A 14,575-nucleotide genomic window follows, 5' to 3' on the forward strand; every position below is an offset into this window, starting at 1 on the left:
TGATAAGATTTGGAGCAGAATTAGGCTATTTGGCCTATTGAGCCTGCTCCACCATTTCATCACGGCTGATCCATTTTCCCTAATGTTCTGCCTTCTCCCCTTATCCTTTCATACCCTGACTAATCAAGAATCTATCAACCTCAGCCTTAAATATACCCAATGACTTGGCCTCCATAGCTGCCTGTGGTAACAAAGTCCACAGATCCACCAATCTCTGGCGAAAGAAATTCCTCCTCATCTCCATTCTAATAAGACACCCTCTATTCTGAGGTTGTGTCCCTCACCATAGGAAGCGTCCTTTCCATATCCACTCTATTGAGGCCATTCAATGTTTGACAGGTTTCAATGAGGTCACCCCTCATTCTTCTGAATTCTAGTGAGTACAGGCCCAGAACCATCAAATGCTCCTCAAATGACAAGCCATTGAATCCCAGAATCATTTTCATGAAAGTCCTTTCTTAGAAAATGGGCCCAAAACTGCTCACAATACTTTAAATGAGGCCTCACCAAGTGAGGTTTTATAAAGCCTCAACATTATGTTCTAGTGCTCTTGAAATGAATCCTGACATCACATTTGCCTTCCTCACCAGTGAGTCATCCTGCAAATTAACCTTAAGGGAATCCTGCAAAAGGATTCCCAAGTCCTTTTGTGCCTCAGATTTTTGAATTTTCTCTCCAATTAGAAAATAGTCTACTCTTTTATTTCTTCTACCAAAGTGCATGAACATACACTCCTAACACTGTATTCTATCTGGCACTTCTTTGTCCATTCTTTTTATCCTTTTGTAGTCTCTTTACCTCCTCAAAACTACCTGCCTTCCATGTGTTTTCATATCATCCGCCAATTTTCCCACAAAGCCAAGTTATTTACATATAACGTGAAGAGAAGTGATCTCAACATAGAACCCTCTGGAAAACCACTAGTCACCGGCAACCAAACAAAAACGTCTACCTTTAGTCCCACTCTTTGCCTCTTGCCAAATAGCCACTGTTTTATTAATGCTAGTATCTTTCCTGTAGTACCATGGACTTCTCTTTCTCTCTTTCAATATTTTTATTAGTTTCTGCATAAAAGAATACCATAAGACAAAGACAAAGACCGTAAGACAAAGGAGCAGAAGTTGGCCATTCGGCCCATCGAGTCTGCTCCACCATTTTATCATGAGCTGATCCATTCTCTCATTTAGTCCCACTCCCCTGCCTTCTCACCATTACCTTTGATGCCCTGGCTACTCAGATACCTATCAATCTCTGCCTTAAATACACCCAATGACTTGGCCTCCACTGCCACCCATGGCAGCAAATTCCATAGATTCACCACCCTCTGGCTAGAAAAATTTCTTCGCATCTCTGTTCTGAATGGGCCCCCTTCAATCCTTAAGTCATGCCCTCTCATACTAGAATCCCCCATCATGGGAAACAACTTTGCCACATCCACTCTGTCCATGCCCTTCAACAGTCGAAATGTTTCTATGAGGTCTCCACTCATTCTTCTAAGCTCCAAGGAATACAGTCCAAGGGCAGACAAACGTTCCTCATATGTTAACCCTCTCATTCCCCGAATCATTCTAGTGAATCTTCTCTGTACCCTCTCCAATGTCAGCACATGCTTTCTTAAATAAGGAGACCAAAACTGCCCACAGTACTCCAAGTGAGGTCTCACCAGCGCCTTATAAAGCCTCAACATCACATCCCTGCTCCTATACCCTATTCTTCTAGAAATGAATGCTAACATTGCATTCACCTTCTTCATCACCGACTCAACCTGGAGGTTAATCTTAAGGGTATCCTGTACGAGGACTCCCAAGTCCCATCGCTCTCAGAACTTTGAATTCTCTCCCCATTTAAATAATAGTCTGCCTGTTTATTTCTTCTGCCAAAGTGCATAACCATATATTTCCCAACGTTGTATTTCATTTGCCACTTCTTTGCCCATTCTTCCAATCTATCCAAGTCCCTCTGCAGACTCTCTGTTTCCTCAGCACTACCGGCCCCTCTACCTATCTTCATATCATCAGCCACAAAGCCATCTATCCCATAATCCAAATTGTTGATGTACAATGTAAACAGAAGCGGCCCCAACACGAACCCCAGTGGAACAGCACTGGTAACCGGCAGCCAACCAGAACAGGATCCCTTTATTCCCACTCTCTGTTTCCTGCCAATCAGCCAACGCTCTATCCACTATGTAACTTTCCCATAATTCTATGGACTCTTATCTTGTTAAGCAGCCTCATGTGTGGCACCTTGTCAAAGGCCTTCTGAAAATCCAAATATACAACATCCACTGCATCTCCCTTGTCTAGCCTACTTGTAATTTCCTCAAAAAATTGCAATAGGTTTGTCAGGCAGGATTTTCCTTTAAGGAAACAATGCTGAGTTCTGCCTATCTTGTCATATACCTCCAGGTACTCTATAACCTCATCCTTGACAATCGACTCCAACAACTTCCCAACCATCGATGTCAAGCTAACAGGTCTGTAATTTCATTTTTTGCTTCCTTGCCCCCTTCTTAAATAGCGGAGTGACAATTGCAATCTTCCAGTCCTCCAGAACCATGCCAGAATCTATCGACTTTTGAAAGATCATTGCTAATGCCTCCACAATCTCCACAGCTACTTCCTTCAGAACACGAGGGTCCGGGAGATTTATCTACCTTTAGACTATTCAGCTTCCTGAGTACTTTCTCTGTTGCAATTGTGACTGCGCACGCTTCTCTTCCGTGACACCCTTGAGTGTCCAGTATACTGCTGATGTCTTCCTCAGTGAAGACTGATGCAAAATACTTGTTCAGTTCCTCCGTCATCTCCTTATCTCCCATTACAATTTCTCCAGCATCATTTTCTATCGGTCCTATATCTACTCTCACCTGTCTTTTACTATTTATGTACTTGAAAAAGCTTTTAATATCCTCTTTGATATTGTTTGCTAGCTTGCTTTCATAGTTAATCTTTTCCCTCTTAATGACCTTCTTAGTTTCCTTTTGTAAGCTTTTAAAAACTTCCCAATCCTCTGTCTTCCCACTAATTGTTGCTTCCTTGTATGCCCTCTCCTTTGCTTTAACTTTGGCTTTGACTTCTCTTGTCAGCCATGGTTGCATCCTTTCTCCATTCAAAAATTTCTTCTTTTTTGGAATATACCTGTCTTGCAACTTCCTCACTTCTCGCATAAACTGCTGCTCTGCCGTCCTTCCCACTAGTGTCCCTTTCCAGTCAACTTTGGCCAGTTCCTCTCTCATGCCACTATAATTTCCTTTACGCAACTGAAATACCGACACATCAGATTTCGGCTTCTCTTTTTCAAATTTCACAATGAACTAGTCATGTTATGATCACTGCCTCCTAAGGTTTCCTTCACCTCTATGTCTCTAATCACCTCCGGTTCATTACACAATACCCAGTCCAGTACAGCCGATCCCCTAGTGGGCTCAACAACAAGCTGTTCTAAAAAGCCATCTCGCAGACATTCTACAAATTCTCTCTCTTGAGATCCAGTGCCGACCTGATTTTCCCAATCCACTCGCAAGTTAAAATTCCCCACAATTGTCATAACACTGCCCTTCTGACAAGCCTTTTCTATGTCCTGTTGTAATTTGCAGTCCACATCACTGCAGCTGTTTGGAGGCCTGTATATAACTGCCATCAGGGTCTTTTTACCCCTGTGATTTCTTAGCTCAACCCATAAAGATTCTGCACCTTCCGATCCTATGTCACCTCTTCCTAGTTATTTACTATCATTTCTTACCAATAAAGCCACGCCTCCCCCTCTGCCTACCTTCCTATCCTTCTGATACACTGTGTACCCTTGGACGTTCAGCTCCCAGAGATATGCATCCTTTAACCACGTCTCAGTGATGGCCACAATCTGTAGCTGTACGACAAGATCATCCACCTTATTCCTAATGCTGCGTGCATTTAAGTATAACACCTTAAGGCCAGTATTTGGTACTTTTCGCTTTGATTTCACTGCAACTTTATTAAACTGCAACTCATCCCAATGGCTATAAGTTTGCCTCATCACCTGCCTGTCTTTCCTGACACCTTTACTGGTCACTATCTTAGATTTATTTCTGTTTTCCCCTTCCTCCGCTCTATCATTCTGGTTCCCATCCCCCTGCCAAATTAGTTTAAACCCTTCCTAACAGCTCTATTAAACCTTCCCACCAGGATATTGGTCCCCTTCGGGTTCAGGTGTAACCTGTCCATTTTGAACAGGTGATACTTCCCCCAGAAGAGATCCCAATGATCCAAGAATCTGAAGCCCTGCCCCTGCACCAGTCTCTCAGCCATGCATTCATCTGCCTGATCCTACTATTCTTGCCCTCGCTAGCACGTGGCACAGGTAGCAATCCCGAGATTACTACCCTGGAGGTCCTGCTTCTCAGCTTCTTTCCTAACTCCCGGAAATCTCTGTTCAGGACCTCCTCCCTTATCCTATCTTTGTCATTGGTACCAACATGTACCAAGACAACTGGCTGCTCGCCCTCTCCCTTCAGAATATTCTGGACCTGATCCAAGACATCCCATACCCTGGCACCTGGGAGGCAACACACCATGTGGGTATCTCTATCAGGCTCACAGAATCTCCTGTCTGTTCCCCTGACTATGGAATCCCCTATGACTACCGCATTCCTCTTCTCCCTCCTTCCCTCCTGCACAACAGCGCCAGGCTCAGTGCCAGAGACCCGGTCACCGTGGGTGTCCCCTGTCAGGTCATCCCCCTCAACAGCATCCAGAACAAGATATTTGTTGCTGAGGGGGACAGCCACAGGTGTGTTCTCCACTATTCGGGCATTTTCCTTCCCTCTCCTGACAGTCACCCAATTTTCTGGCCCCTGTAGCCAAGGGATGACTACCTCCCTGTAACTCCTGTCTATCACCTCTTCATTTTCTTTGATAAGCAGTAGGTCATCAAGCTGCAGCTCCAGATCCCTAACTCGGTCTCTGAGGAGCTGCATCTCACTGCACCTGGTGCAGATGTGGCCATCAGGGAAGCTGGAGGTCTCCCAGGATTCCCACATCTGACACCCTGAACAAAGCACTAACCCTGCAGGCATGCTATCTAATTCTACAGGAATGAAACAGGAAAAATAAGTCTACTCACCCACTTACCTCGCCAAACAGACGAAGTTATTAAATCGTTAGCTCGTACCATTAGCTGTGTAAGCCCTGCTGTTCCTGTTCCGCTGCCCGCTGTATCGGATTGACTCCTTTTTAAACTCTCTTTATGTGCTGTTATGTCACGCGCCTGCGCAGTCTCGTCCTTCTTGCACTTGAAGAAGTTTGAAAAAAAACTGCCTTCCTTCAGAATTCAGCTCCCACGCTGCTCTGCTTATCCTGAGTACAAGAAGATATATATTATAAGTCAAAAGAAAAAAACAAAATAGTACCAAATACGTTGTATAAAAAACAGTTACAATCACAAAACCCTGTATTCATGAAAATTAAATTAAATCGTAATATTGAAATACAATAATTTTGTGATACAGAAAAAAATCTAAACCCACTACCAAAGTCAGAGCTGTTAGGAAAAGCAAGAAAAAGGGGAAAAACCCTTATCATATAATAAAATATATTATTAGTCACCATCTGTACTCTTGGGTATTAAATGCTTCCAGGATTTGTTTGTTGGAGGAAGTCTTCTTTCACTTGTACAAATGTCAACTAGACATAGTTTACCCAAAACTCACTTTTTTCGTTATTTACAAATTAGAGACTTTCTGCGTTCTCAACTATATACATTTCCTATAAGTTCTGATAAGGACTTATTAGATATAATTTTTAATTTGACAACTTTTTATAATGGTTCAATATCCAATATTTATGGTATGTTGCTAGGGATGGGAAATGTTCCTATAGACAAAATTAAAAATCTTTGGGAACAAGATTTACAGATTTCAATCTCTGAGGAAACTTGGAATGAAATTTTAAAATTGGTTAATACTTCATCGTTATGTGCCCATCATTCCCTCTTACAATATAAAGTGGTTCATAGGGCTCACATGTCTAAAGATAAGCTATCTCGTTTTTATTCCGATATATCTCCTTTCTGTGGCAGATGTAATAATGGAGAAGCTTCATTAATTCACATGTTTTGGACATGTCCGATCCTTGAAAGATACTGGAAGGAAGTATTTCAAACTTCTCAAGGTAAATTTTAAGCCTAACCCTTTGACTGCATTATTTGGTATTGTTGGAGGAAAAGACTTTACTTTGGAGACACCTGATTTGCATATTTTTGCCTTGCTCTCTCTTATAGCTAGGAGGGCACTCTTGCTTAAATGGAATGATGCTGTTCCGCCTACTCATGGTCAACGGTTACGTGATGTTATGTCATGCTTAAATTTAGAGAAGATCTGCTGTTCAGGTTTTGAATCTAGCCAAGACTTTTATACGTTTGTACATTGTGGGGACCATTTTTGAGTTATTTTCAAAACCTTTGATTTGTTGGACTTGTTAAGCAGCCTCATGTGTGGCACCTTGTCCATATGATCCATAAGATCTATGAAGCTGAGCCTCCTCTTGCCTGACACTTGAATTTTCCAACCCATCCCCACTTTCACATCTCCAACCCCATCTCTCCCCTTCTTGATTTCTTCAAATCAAGAGATTAGCAACTGGTGTCACATACAGTCCAATGATTCCCACGGACATCTTAGCAACACCTTCTTCTACCTTGCTTCTTGTGAGAAATCCATTCCATTCTCCCAGTTTCTGTGTATCTGTTACATCGGTTCTGATTAGCTTTTGAGATGTCTTCCTTTCTCCATGACCATAGCTTTCCCTGTATTCTGTTCCATTCCCTGCACTCTGTCCTCACTCCTCCCCACACTTCCATCTAAAACAAGGAGGGAGTTTGTAGTCACCTTCCTTGCAATCACCTCCATATTCAGCCCTTCATCTACAATGAAATGCCTCCAGTGGATATACCTCAGTTTCCTACTTCAACCATTCTTCTGCAAACTCCTGGTTCACTCCTCCACCTCCACCAATACCCTTCCCAGAGAACTACAGGAAGTGCAACACCTGCCACCTTACATCTTTCATTCTCACCGTTCATCGATGCATACACTCTGTTCAGGTGAAGTACGGATTCACTCCCATTTCTTCCAATCTGGTGTTCACAACGGAATCTGCTTGATTGATCACAAAGCACAACATCCCCATTCAACTTGTAAGAGTGACTCTGCGATTCCAGCTGCCTGTCATCTTAATTCTCCATCTCAGCACTGCATTAACCTCACAGAGAGGTGTGTTGTTCAGTGAGGACACATGAGTGACATTGGGGCCTTAATGACACTGAACATATTGACTTGATAGCAATATGAGTGTAAGCAAAACCATTCACTGATTCATATTTCCTGCATATACAGTCAGTGGCCAATTTATTGGGTACTTCTGTACCTACTAAGATGTCCAGTGAGTGTACATCCATGTGGTCTTCTGCTGTTGTAACCCATCCACTTCAAGTTTCAACATGTCATGCATTTGGAAATGCTCTTATGCATACTACCGTTGTAATACGTCATTATTTGCTTTACTCTCATCTTCCTGTCAACTTGAACTAGTTTGGCAATTCTCCTCAGATCTCTTCATTAACAAGGTGTTTACACCCACAGAACTGTTGTTCACTGAATGTGTTTAGTTTTCATGCTATTCTTTATAAACTCCAGAGACTGTTGTGAGTGGAAAATCTCGGGTGACCAGCAATTTCTGAGATATTCAAACCGCCACGTCTGGCCCTAACAATCATTCCACGGTCAAAGTCACTTAGATCATGTTTCTTCCCCATTCTGATGTTTGGTGTAAACAACAACTGAACCTCTTGACCATGTCTGCATACTTACATGCATTGAGTTGCTGCTACTTGATTGGCTGATTAGATATTTGCATTCATGAGCAGGAGTAAAGGTGTACCTAATAAAGTGACCACTAAGTGTGTATTTTAGTGAATGAAGTTTACTTTTGAAAAAAAAATTACAGTGTCTTTCTCAAGGAACTATGGTGTTTCTCCCATCCTCTCTCTTTCTCCCTCTCTCTCCCTCCCTCTCTCTTTCAGTGTCAAATAGTAAATAATTATTAAAGGTTTGTCTTTGTACATTCAGAAGGACAGTTGCTAAGTAACTATCTGCTTAGGAACTGTCACTCTGAATGTATAAATACAAGTCTTTAACAGTAACTTAATGCTATTTGACAGAGAGAGAGAGAGAGAGAAAGAGTTGCTTGTAACATTTGATATTAGATTAACCCAATAATTTAATTACGCTCTTTGGATGAAGCTTCTCATGGTTGTCATATCACTGCAGGGATAGAAGAATAGGAGGGACAGTGAGAAAGAGTGGAAGGGCAGGAGTGTAAAAATATTACATGCAAAACTAAGCGTTCAGGATACAGAACTATTTAGTAGCAAATATAGCAATTAAAATATCAGAGTCTCTTTTAAACTATTAACTGCCTAGGATACTATGTTTAATGGTGTGTTTTGTGTGTGTGTGTGCGTGTGTGTGTGTGTGTGTGTGTGTGTGTACGTACAAGATAAAGAAAAATTACAGGAAGTATCTTAGATAAACTCATTTTTTTCAGATATTTTGAGTTGCTCTCTGAGAGAACGGTGTTCCAGAAGAAGAAAAGAACATGAAACGCAACATGAGACAGAAACTGGGAACACGGGCTATAGGATGGGACGGTTAAGGAACAGTGGTAGATTTTCAAAGAGATTTTTCATGGTGCTCAACAAAGCAAGGACAGTAAGAGTGTGGAGAGCCAGCCTTAGATAACTAAGGAAATAAAGGAAGGCATCAAACTAAAAGCTTATGTGTACAAAGTCACTAAGAGTAGTGGGAAACTGGAAGATTGGGAAAACTTTAAAAGCAACAAAGGACCACTAAGCGGGCAATAAAGAAAGGGAAGACAGATTATGAAAATTAACTAGCACAAAATATAAAAACAGATAGTAAAAGTTTTTATAATTATATAAAGCGGAAAAGGGTGGCTAAAGTGAATGTAGGTCCCTTGGAAAATGAGAAGGGGGAATTGATATTGGGTAATGAAAAAATGGCCGAGGCTTTGAATTTTGTTTCAGTCTTCATGGTGGAGGACATGTCTAACATGCCGAAGAGAGATGATATGGATGAGATGGGAGGTGAGGATCTCGATACAATAGCTATCACTAAAGAGGTAGTGCTGAGCAAACTTGTGGGCCTAAAGATAGGCAAGTCCCCTGATCCTGATGGAATGCATCCCCGGGTACTGAAATAAATGGCAGAGGTTATAATAGAGGTTTTGGTGATAACTTACCAAACTTCTCTGGACTTTGGGCAGGTCCCGGTAGATTGGAAGAAGACGAATACAGTATCACGCCACTGTTCAAAAAAGGATGTAGGCAAAAGGCCTGTACCTATAGGCTAGTTAGTTTAACATCTGTAGTTGGGAAAATGCTTGATGCTATCATTAAGGAAGAAATAGTGAGGCATCTGGAAAGAAATTGATCCATCATGCAGACACAGCATGGATTCAGCAAAGGTAGGTTCTGTTTGACAAAACTACCGGAGTTCTTTGAGAATATAATGAGTGGAGTGGATAAAGGGAAACAGATGGATGTTATTTACTTGGGTTTTCAGAAGGCTTCAATAAGGTGTTGCATAAAAGACTTATCCATAAGATAAGAATGCATAGAGTTGGGGGTGATGTATTAGCATGGACAAAAGATCAGTTAACCAATAGAAAGCAATGAGTTGGGATACATGGGTGTTTCTCTGGTTGGCAATCAGTGGTGAGCGGTGTGCTACAGGGGTTGGAAGAGTGGCGAAGCAGCAGGTATGGATACACGGGAAGCTGTAGTCACAAACCTGCACACAGGTGGCCTAGGGCATAGGGTCGTTCTCTACTGAACTGAAGCAGCAGTTGAGTTCGGCAGCCCCCTGGGTGTCTGAGCAGCCCTCTTTAGGATCGCTCTGCTCACCTCCATGGAGGAAGGGGCTGGAAAAGGTGCCTCAAAATAGTCTGCTTCACTTCACCCTGGCCAGCTTGCCGCGGCTGGTGGGGATGCCTCCTAGCGGTCGACCTACAACAGTGAAGAAGAAAGTGATGGTGCTCAACCTTGGCACGTGGAACGTGAGAACTCTGCGAGATAATATCAAGGCAGACAGACCAGAGAGAAGAACTGCACTGGTTGCAAAAGAGCTAGCTCGCTACAACGTGGACATAGCAGCTCTCAGCGAAACACGCCTAGCAGACAAGGGCCAGCTGACAGAACGTAGTGGTGGATACACGTTCTTCTGGACCGGTCGCAGCAGCGCTGAACGACGAGAAGCAGGCGTGGGATTTGCCATCAATTCTAACCTCGCCCGTAAACTCACCAAGCACCCAGAGAGCATCAACGACCGCCTGATGACACTTCAGCTCCCATTTGCAAACAAGAAGAGTGCTACGCTGATTAGTGCCTACGCTCCCACCATGACCAACCCAGATGACATTAAAGACAAGTTCTATGAAGAACTCGACGCCCTCATCTCAGCAATCCCACAGTCAGAGAAGCTCATCGTTCTCGGGGACTTCAATGCCAGAGTAGGGACAGACTACCAAACCTGGGAAGGGATCATTGGAAGACACGGCACTGGCAAGTGTAACAACAACGGCCTTCTGCTCCTCAAGACATGTGCCACACACGACCTTGTCATCACCAACACCCTGTTCCGCCTACCCACCCGTAAGAAGACGTCATGGATGCACCCACGCTCGAAGCACTGGCATCTGATTGACTACATCATCACCAGGAAGAGGGACAGGATGGATGTCAGAGTGACGAGAGCCATGTGTGGTGCCGACTGCTGGACCGACCACCGCCTCATTGTGTCCAAGTTCAGGCTTCGCATTCTGCCCATGAGAAGACCCCAAGGGCAGAAGACTGCAAAAAGGCTGAATATCTCCAAGCTGAAAAGCAGCAGGGTTGCAGAAGAACTCGTCGATGACCTTGAAGGCAGACTGCCAGACACACCACAGGATGACGGGACCAGCGTTGAGGAACAGTGGACGGCCTTCAGAGACGCTGTCTACACTACTGCCCTCGAACATCTCGGACCAGCAATCCTAAGAAACCAAGACTGGTTCGATGAGAATGATGAAGAAATACAGGCACTACTAACAGAGAAACATCAACATCACAGAGTGTATCAGAACGACCCCGCGTCGCTAGCCAAGAAAGATGCCTTTACCAATGCAAGAAGAAAGGTGCAGAAAAAACTTCGCGAGATGCAGGACAGCTGGTTCAGCAAGAAGGCCGATGAAATCCAGGGCTATGCAGACAGCCACGACATAAAGCGCTTCTACGATGCGCTTAAGGCTGTATATGGACCCTAGTCCTCCGGCTCCTCAACGCAGATGAGACACAGCTGCTGACAGAAAAGAAGCAGATTCTGGATTGGTGGGCTGAGCACTTTAACAACGTCCTTAACCACCCTGCCGACATTAACGACGAAGCCATTGCCCGCCTGCCCCAGGTAGAGATCAACAGGAACCTCGACACCCTCCCCACAGTAGATGAAGTCAGGAAGGCAGTGAAGCAACTCTCCTGTGGCAAAGCGCCAGGACCCGATGCAATCCCTGCTGAGGTATACAAAGCAGGAGGCCCTGTCATGATGCAAAAGCTGACTGTTCTCTTCCAGTCCATGTGGAAAAAGGGACAGGTCCCACAACAGCTGAAAGATGCCAGCATAGTCCACATCTACAAGAGGAAAGGCAACCGCCAGTCTTGTGACAACCACCGAGGCATCTCCCTCTTGTCCATTGTGGGGAAGATTCTGGCCCACGTCCTGCTCAACCGCCTTCTCCAACATCTTGAGCAAGGTCTGCTCCCAGAAAGCCAGTGCGGCTTCCGTGCTGAACGTGGGACCGCGGACATGATTTTTGCTGCGCGCCAACTCCAGGAAAAATGCCAGGAGCAACACAGCGACCTCTTCGTGATCTTTGTCGATCTAACCAAGGCTTTCGATATGGTCAGCAGAGAAGGCTTGTGGAAGATCATAGAGAAGTTTGGCTGCCCCAGCAAGTTCATCACAATCGTCCGGCAGTTCCACGATGGTATGATGGTGAAAGTTCTGGATGACGGCGACGAATCGGAGGCCTTCCCAGTGACAAATGGCGTCAAACAAGGCTGCGTTCTTGCCCCGACTCTGTTCAGTATGGTATTCTCTGCCATGCTGACAGATGCCTTCCGTGACTATGAAGAAGGAATCCACGTCAGGTACAGGACTGACGGCAGGTTGTTCAACCTTAGGCGCCTGCAGGCAGTTACAAAGGTGCGAGAGACTGTCATCAGAGACTTCTTGTTTGCTGATGACTGCGCATTCAACGCCAGCACAGAGCAGGAGATGCAGCGTGAAATGGACTGCTTCTCACAAGCCTGCGACAACTTCGGACTCACTATCAGCACCAAAAAGACCGAAGTTATGTACCAGCCTGCCCCAGGAAAGCCATACCAGGAGCCGCGCATCACGGTGAAGGGCCAGAACCTCCAGGCAGTCGACAACTTCACCTACCTGGGCAGCATACTCTCTCGCGCAGTGAACATAGACGCTGAGATCAACAACAGGATTGCTAAAGCCTGGGAGACTCCGTGAGAACGCCTGGGAGCAGAGAGGACTCAGCCTTACCACCAAGTTGAAGGTCTACTGTGTAGTGGTCCTTACCACCCTCCTTTATGCCAGCGAGACCTGGACTGTCTACAGCAGACACGCCAAACAGCTCAACCACTTTCACCTGAGCTGTCTCCGCAGACTCCTCCACATCAGGTGGCAGGACAAAGTCCCCGACACGGAAATCCTGGGACGAGCTGGGCTCTGCAGCGTCTACACCCTCCTGCTGAAAGCCCAAGCCAGGTGGGCTGGACATGTGGTCAGAATGCCAGACAGCCGATTGCCTAAGCAGCTGCTGTACGGAGAACTGTGTCAGGGCAAGCGCTCAGTCGGGGGGCAGAAGAAACGTTACAAAGACTGCCTCAAAGCGTCCCTCAAAGGCCTGGGTGTCGATATCAACACGTGGGAGACGCTTGCCCTTGACCGTCCAGCTTGGCGCAGCAAGATCACCACAGGAGCCCGTGCAGCTGAAGTCAGGCGCATCATCGAGGTGCAACGAAATGCTGTGCGCAAAGCCCGAGCAGCATCCACTGCCACGACAGCACCCACCCACTTGTGTCCCACATGTGGGCAAGCCTTCAGGGCCTGGATTGGCCTCATCAGTCACCTCCGGACCCACAGCCACCAATCTCCCATTTGACTTTGAAGCCATGGTCATCTTCGACTACGAAGGATGAACAACAACAACACAAGGGTTAGTGCTAGGCCCTCAACTGTTCATGATATACATTAATGATCTGGAAGAGGGGACCAGGTGTAGTGTATCTATGTTTGCTGATGACACTAAATTGAGAGGAAAAACAAATTGTGCACAGGATATGGAGAGTCTGCAGAGAGATATGGATAGGTTAAGTGAATGGGCAAGGGTCTGGCAGATGGAATACAATCTTGGTAAATGCAAGGTCTTCACTTTGGAAGGGAAAACGGAAAATCAGATTATTTAAATAATAATAATACTCTGTGCAGAAGGACTTGGGAGCGCTTGTGTATGAATGGCAAAAGGTTGGGTTGCAGGTGCAGCAGGCTATCAAGAAGGCAAGTAAAATGTTGGCTTTCAATGCTAGCCAATTGAATTTCAGGGCAAGGATGTTATGCTGCAACAATACAGGGTACTGGCGAGGCCACACCTGGAGTACTGCGTGCAGTTCTGGTCTCCTTACTTGAGGAAGGATATACTGGCTTTGGAGATGGTGCAGAGGAGATTCACCAGGTTGATCCCAGAGATGAGGGGATTAGACTATGAGGAGAGTTTAAGACGCCTGGGACCTTACTCGCTGGAATTCAGAAGAATGAGAGGAGATCTTATAGAAACATAAAATTATGAATGGGATAGATAGGAAAGAGGTAGAAAAGTTGTTTCCACTGGTAGGTGAGACTAGAACTACAGAACATAGCCTCAAAATTTAGGGGAGTAGATGTTGTATGGAGATGAGGAGGAACTGCTTTTCTCAGAGAGTGGTGAATCTGTGGGATTCTCTGCCCAATGAAACAGTGGAGGCCCCCTCAGTAAATATATTTAAGACAAGGTTGGATAGATTTTTGCATAGTAGGGGAATTAAGGGTTCTGGGGAAAGGCAGGCCCATGGTCAGATCAGACATGATTGTATTGCATGGCGGAGCAGGCTTGACGAGCCAAATGGCCTACTCATACTCCTATTTCTTATGTTTCTTATGAAAATAGAGCCAATGCAGAAATATGGGATCTCACAGAGCAATATCAGTTACTCTGCTCAGAAGTCCAGACCACTCTGTCCAAAGAAAAGTAGCTCTTGTTCTTGGTTGAAGATGATGCCTGACTCTATATTGACTACTAGTACCAGAGTCTATAGTGTAGTTTAAACAATATAAGAATACCTAACATTGCCATGTACCAGTTAGATAACCAAAGGTGGCAAACCATGTAATAAATTCAGAGTCAGGTTTATTAGAATATATTAGTTTATT

General features: G+C 44.7%; 1 protein-coding gene across 1 annotated transcript in view; it reads right to left on the minus strand.

Moving 5' to 3' along the window:
- Positions 1–5,320: 5,320 nt before the first annotated feature.
- The window catches only part of LOC140209475 (uncharacterized), a 32,863-nt gene continuing 23,608 nt past the window's right edge, over positions 5,321–14,575 (minus strand). Inside the window, exon 5 of the mRNA XM_072277721.1 lies at positions 5,321–5,336. The gene's annotated coding sequence lies outside the window, so the exon portion shown is untranslated. The remainder of the gene's footprint in view (positions 5,337–14,575) is intronic.

This window comes from Mobula birostris, chromosome 14 (assembly GCF_030028105.1).
Source record: "Mobula birostris isolate sMobBir1 chromosome 14, sMobBir1.hap1, whole genome shotgun sequence".
NCBI lineage: Eukaryota > Metazoa > Chordata > Chondrichthyes > Myliobatiformes > Myliobatidae > Mobula > Mobula birostris.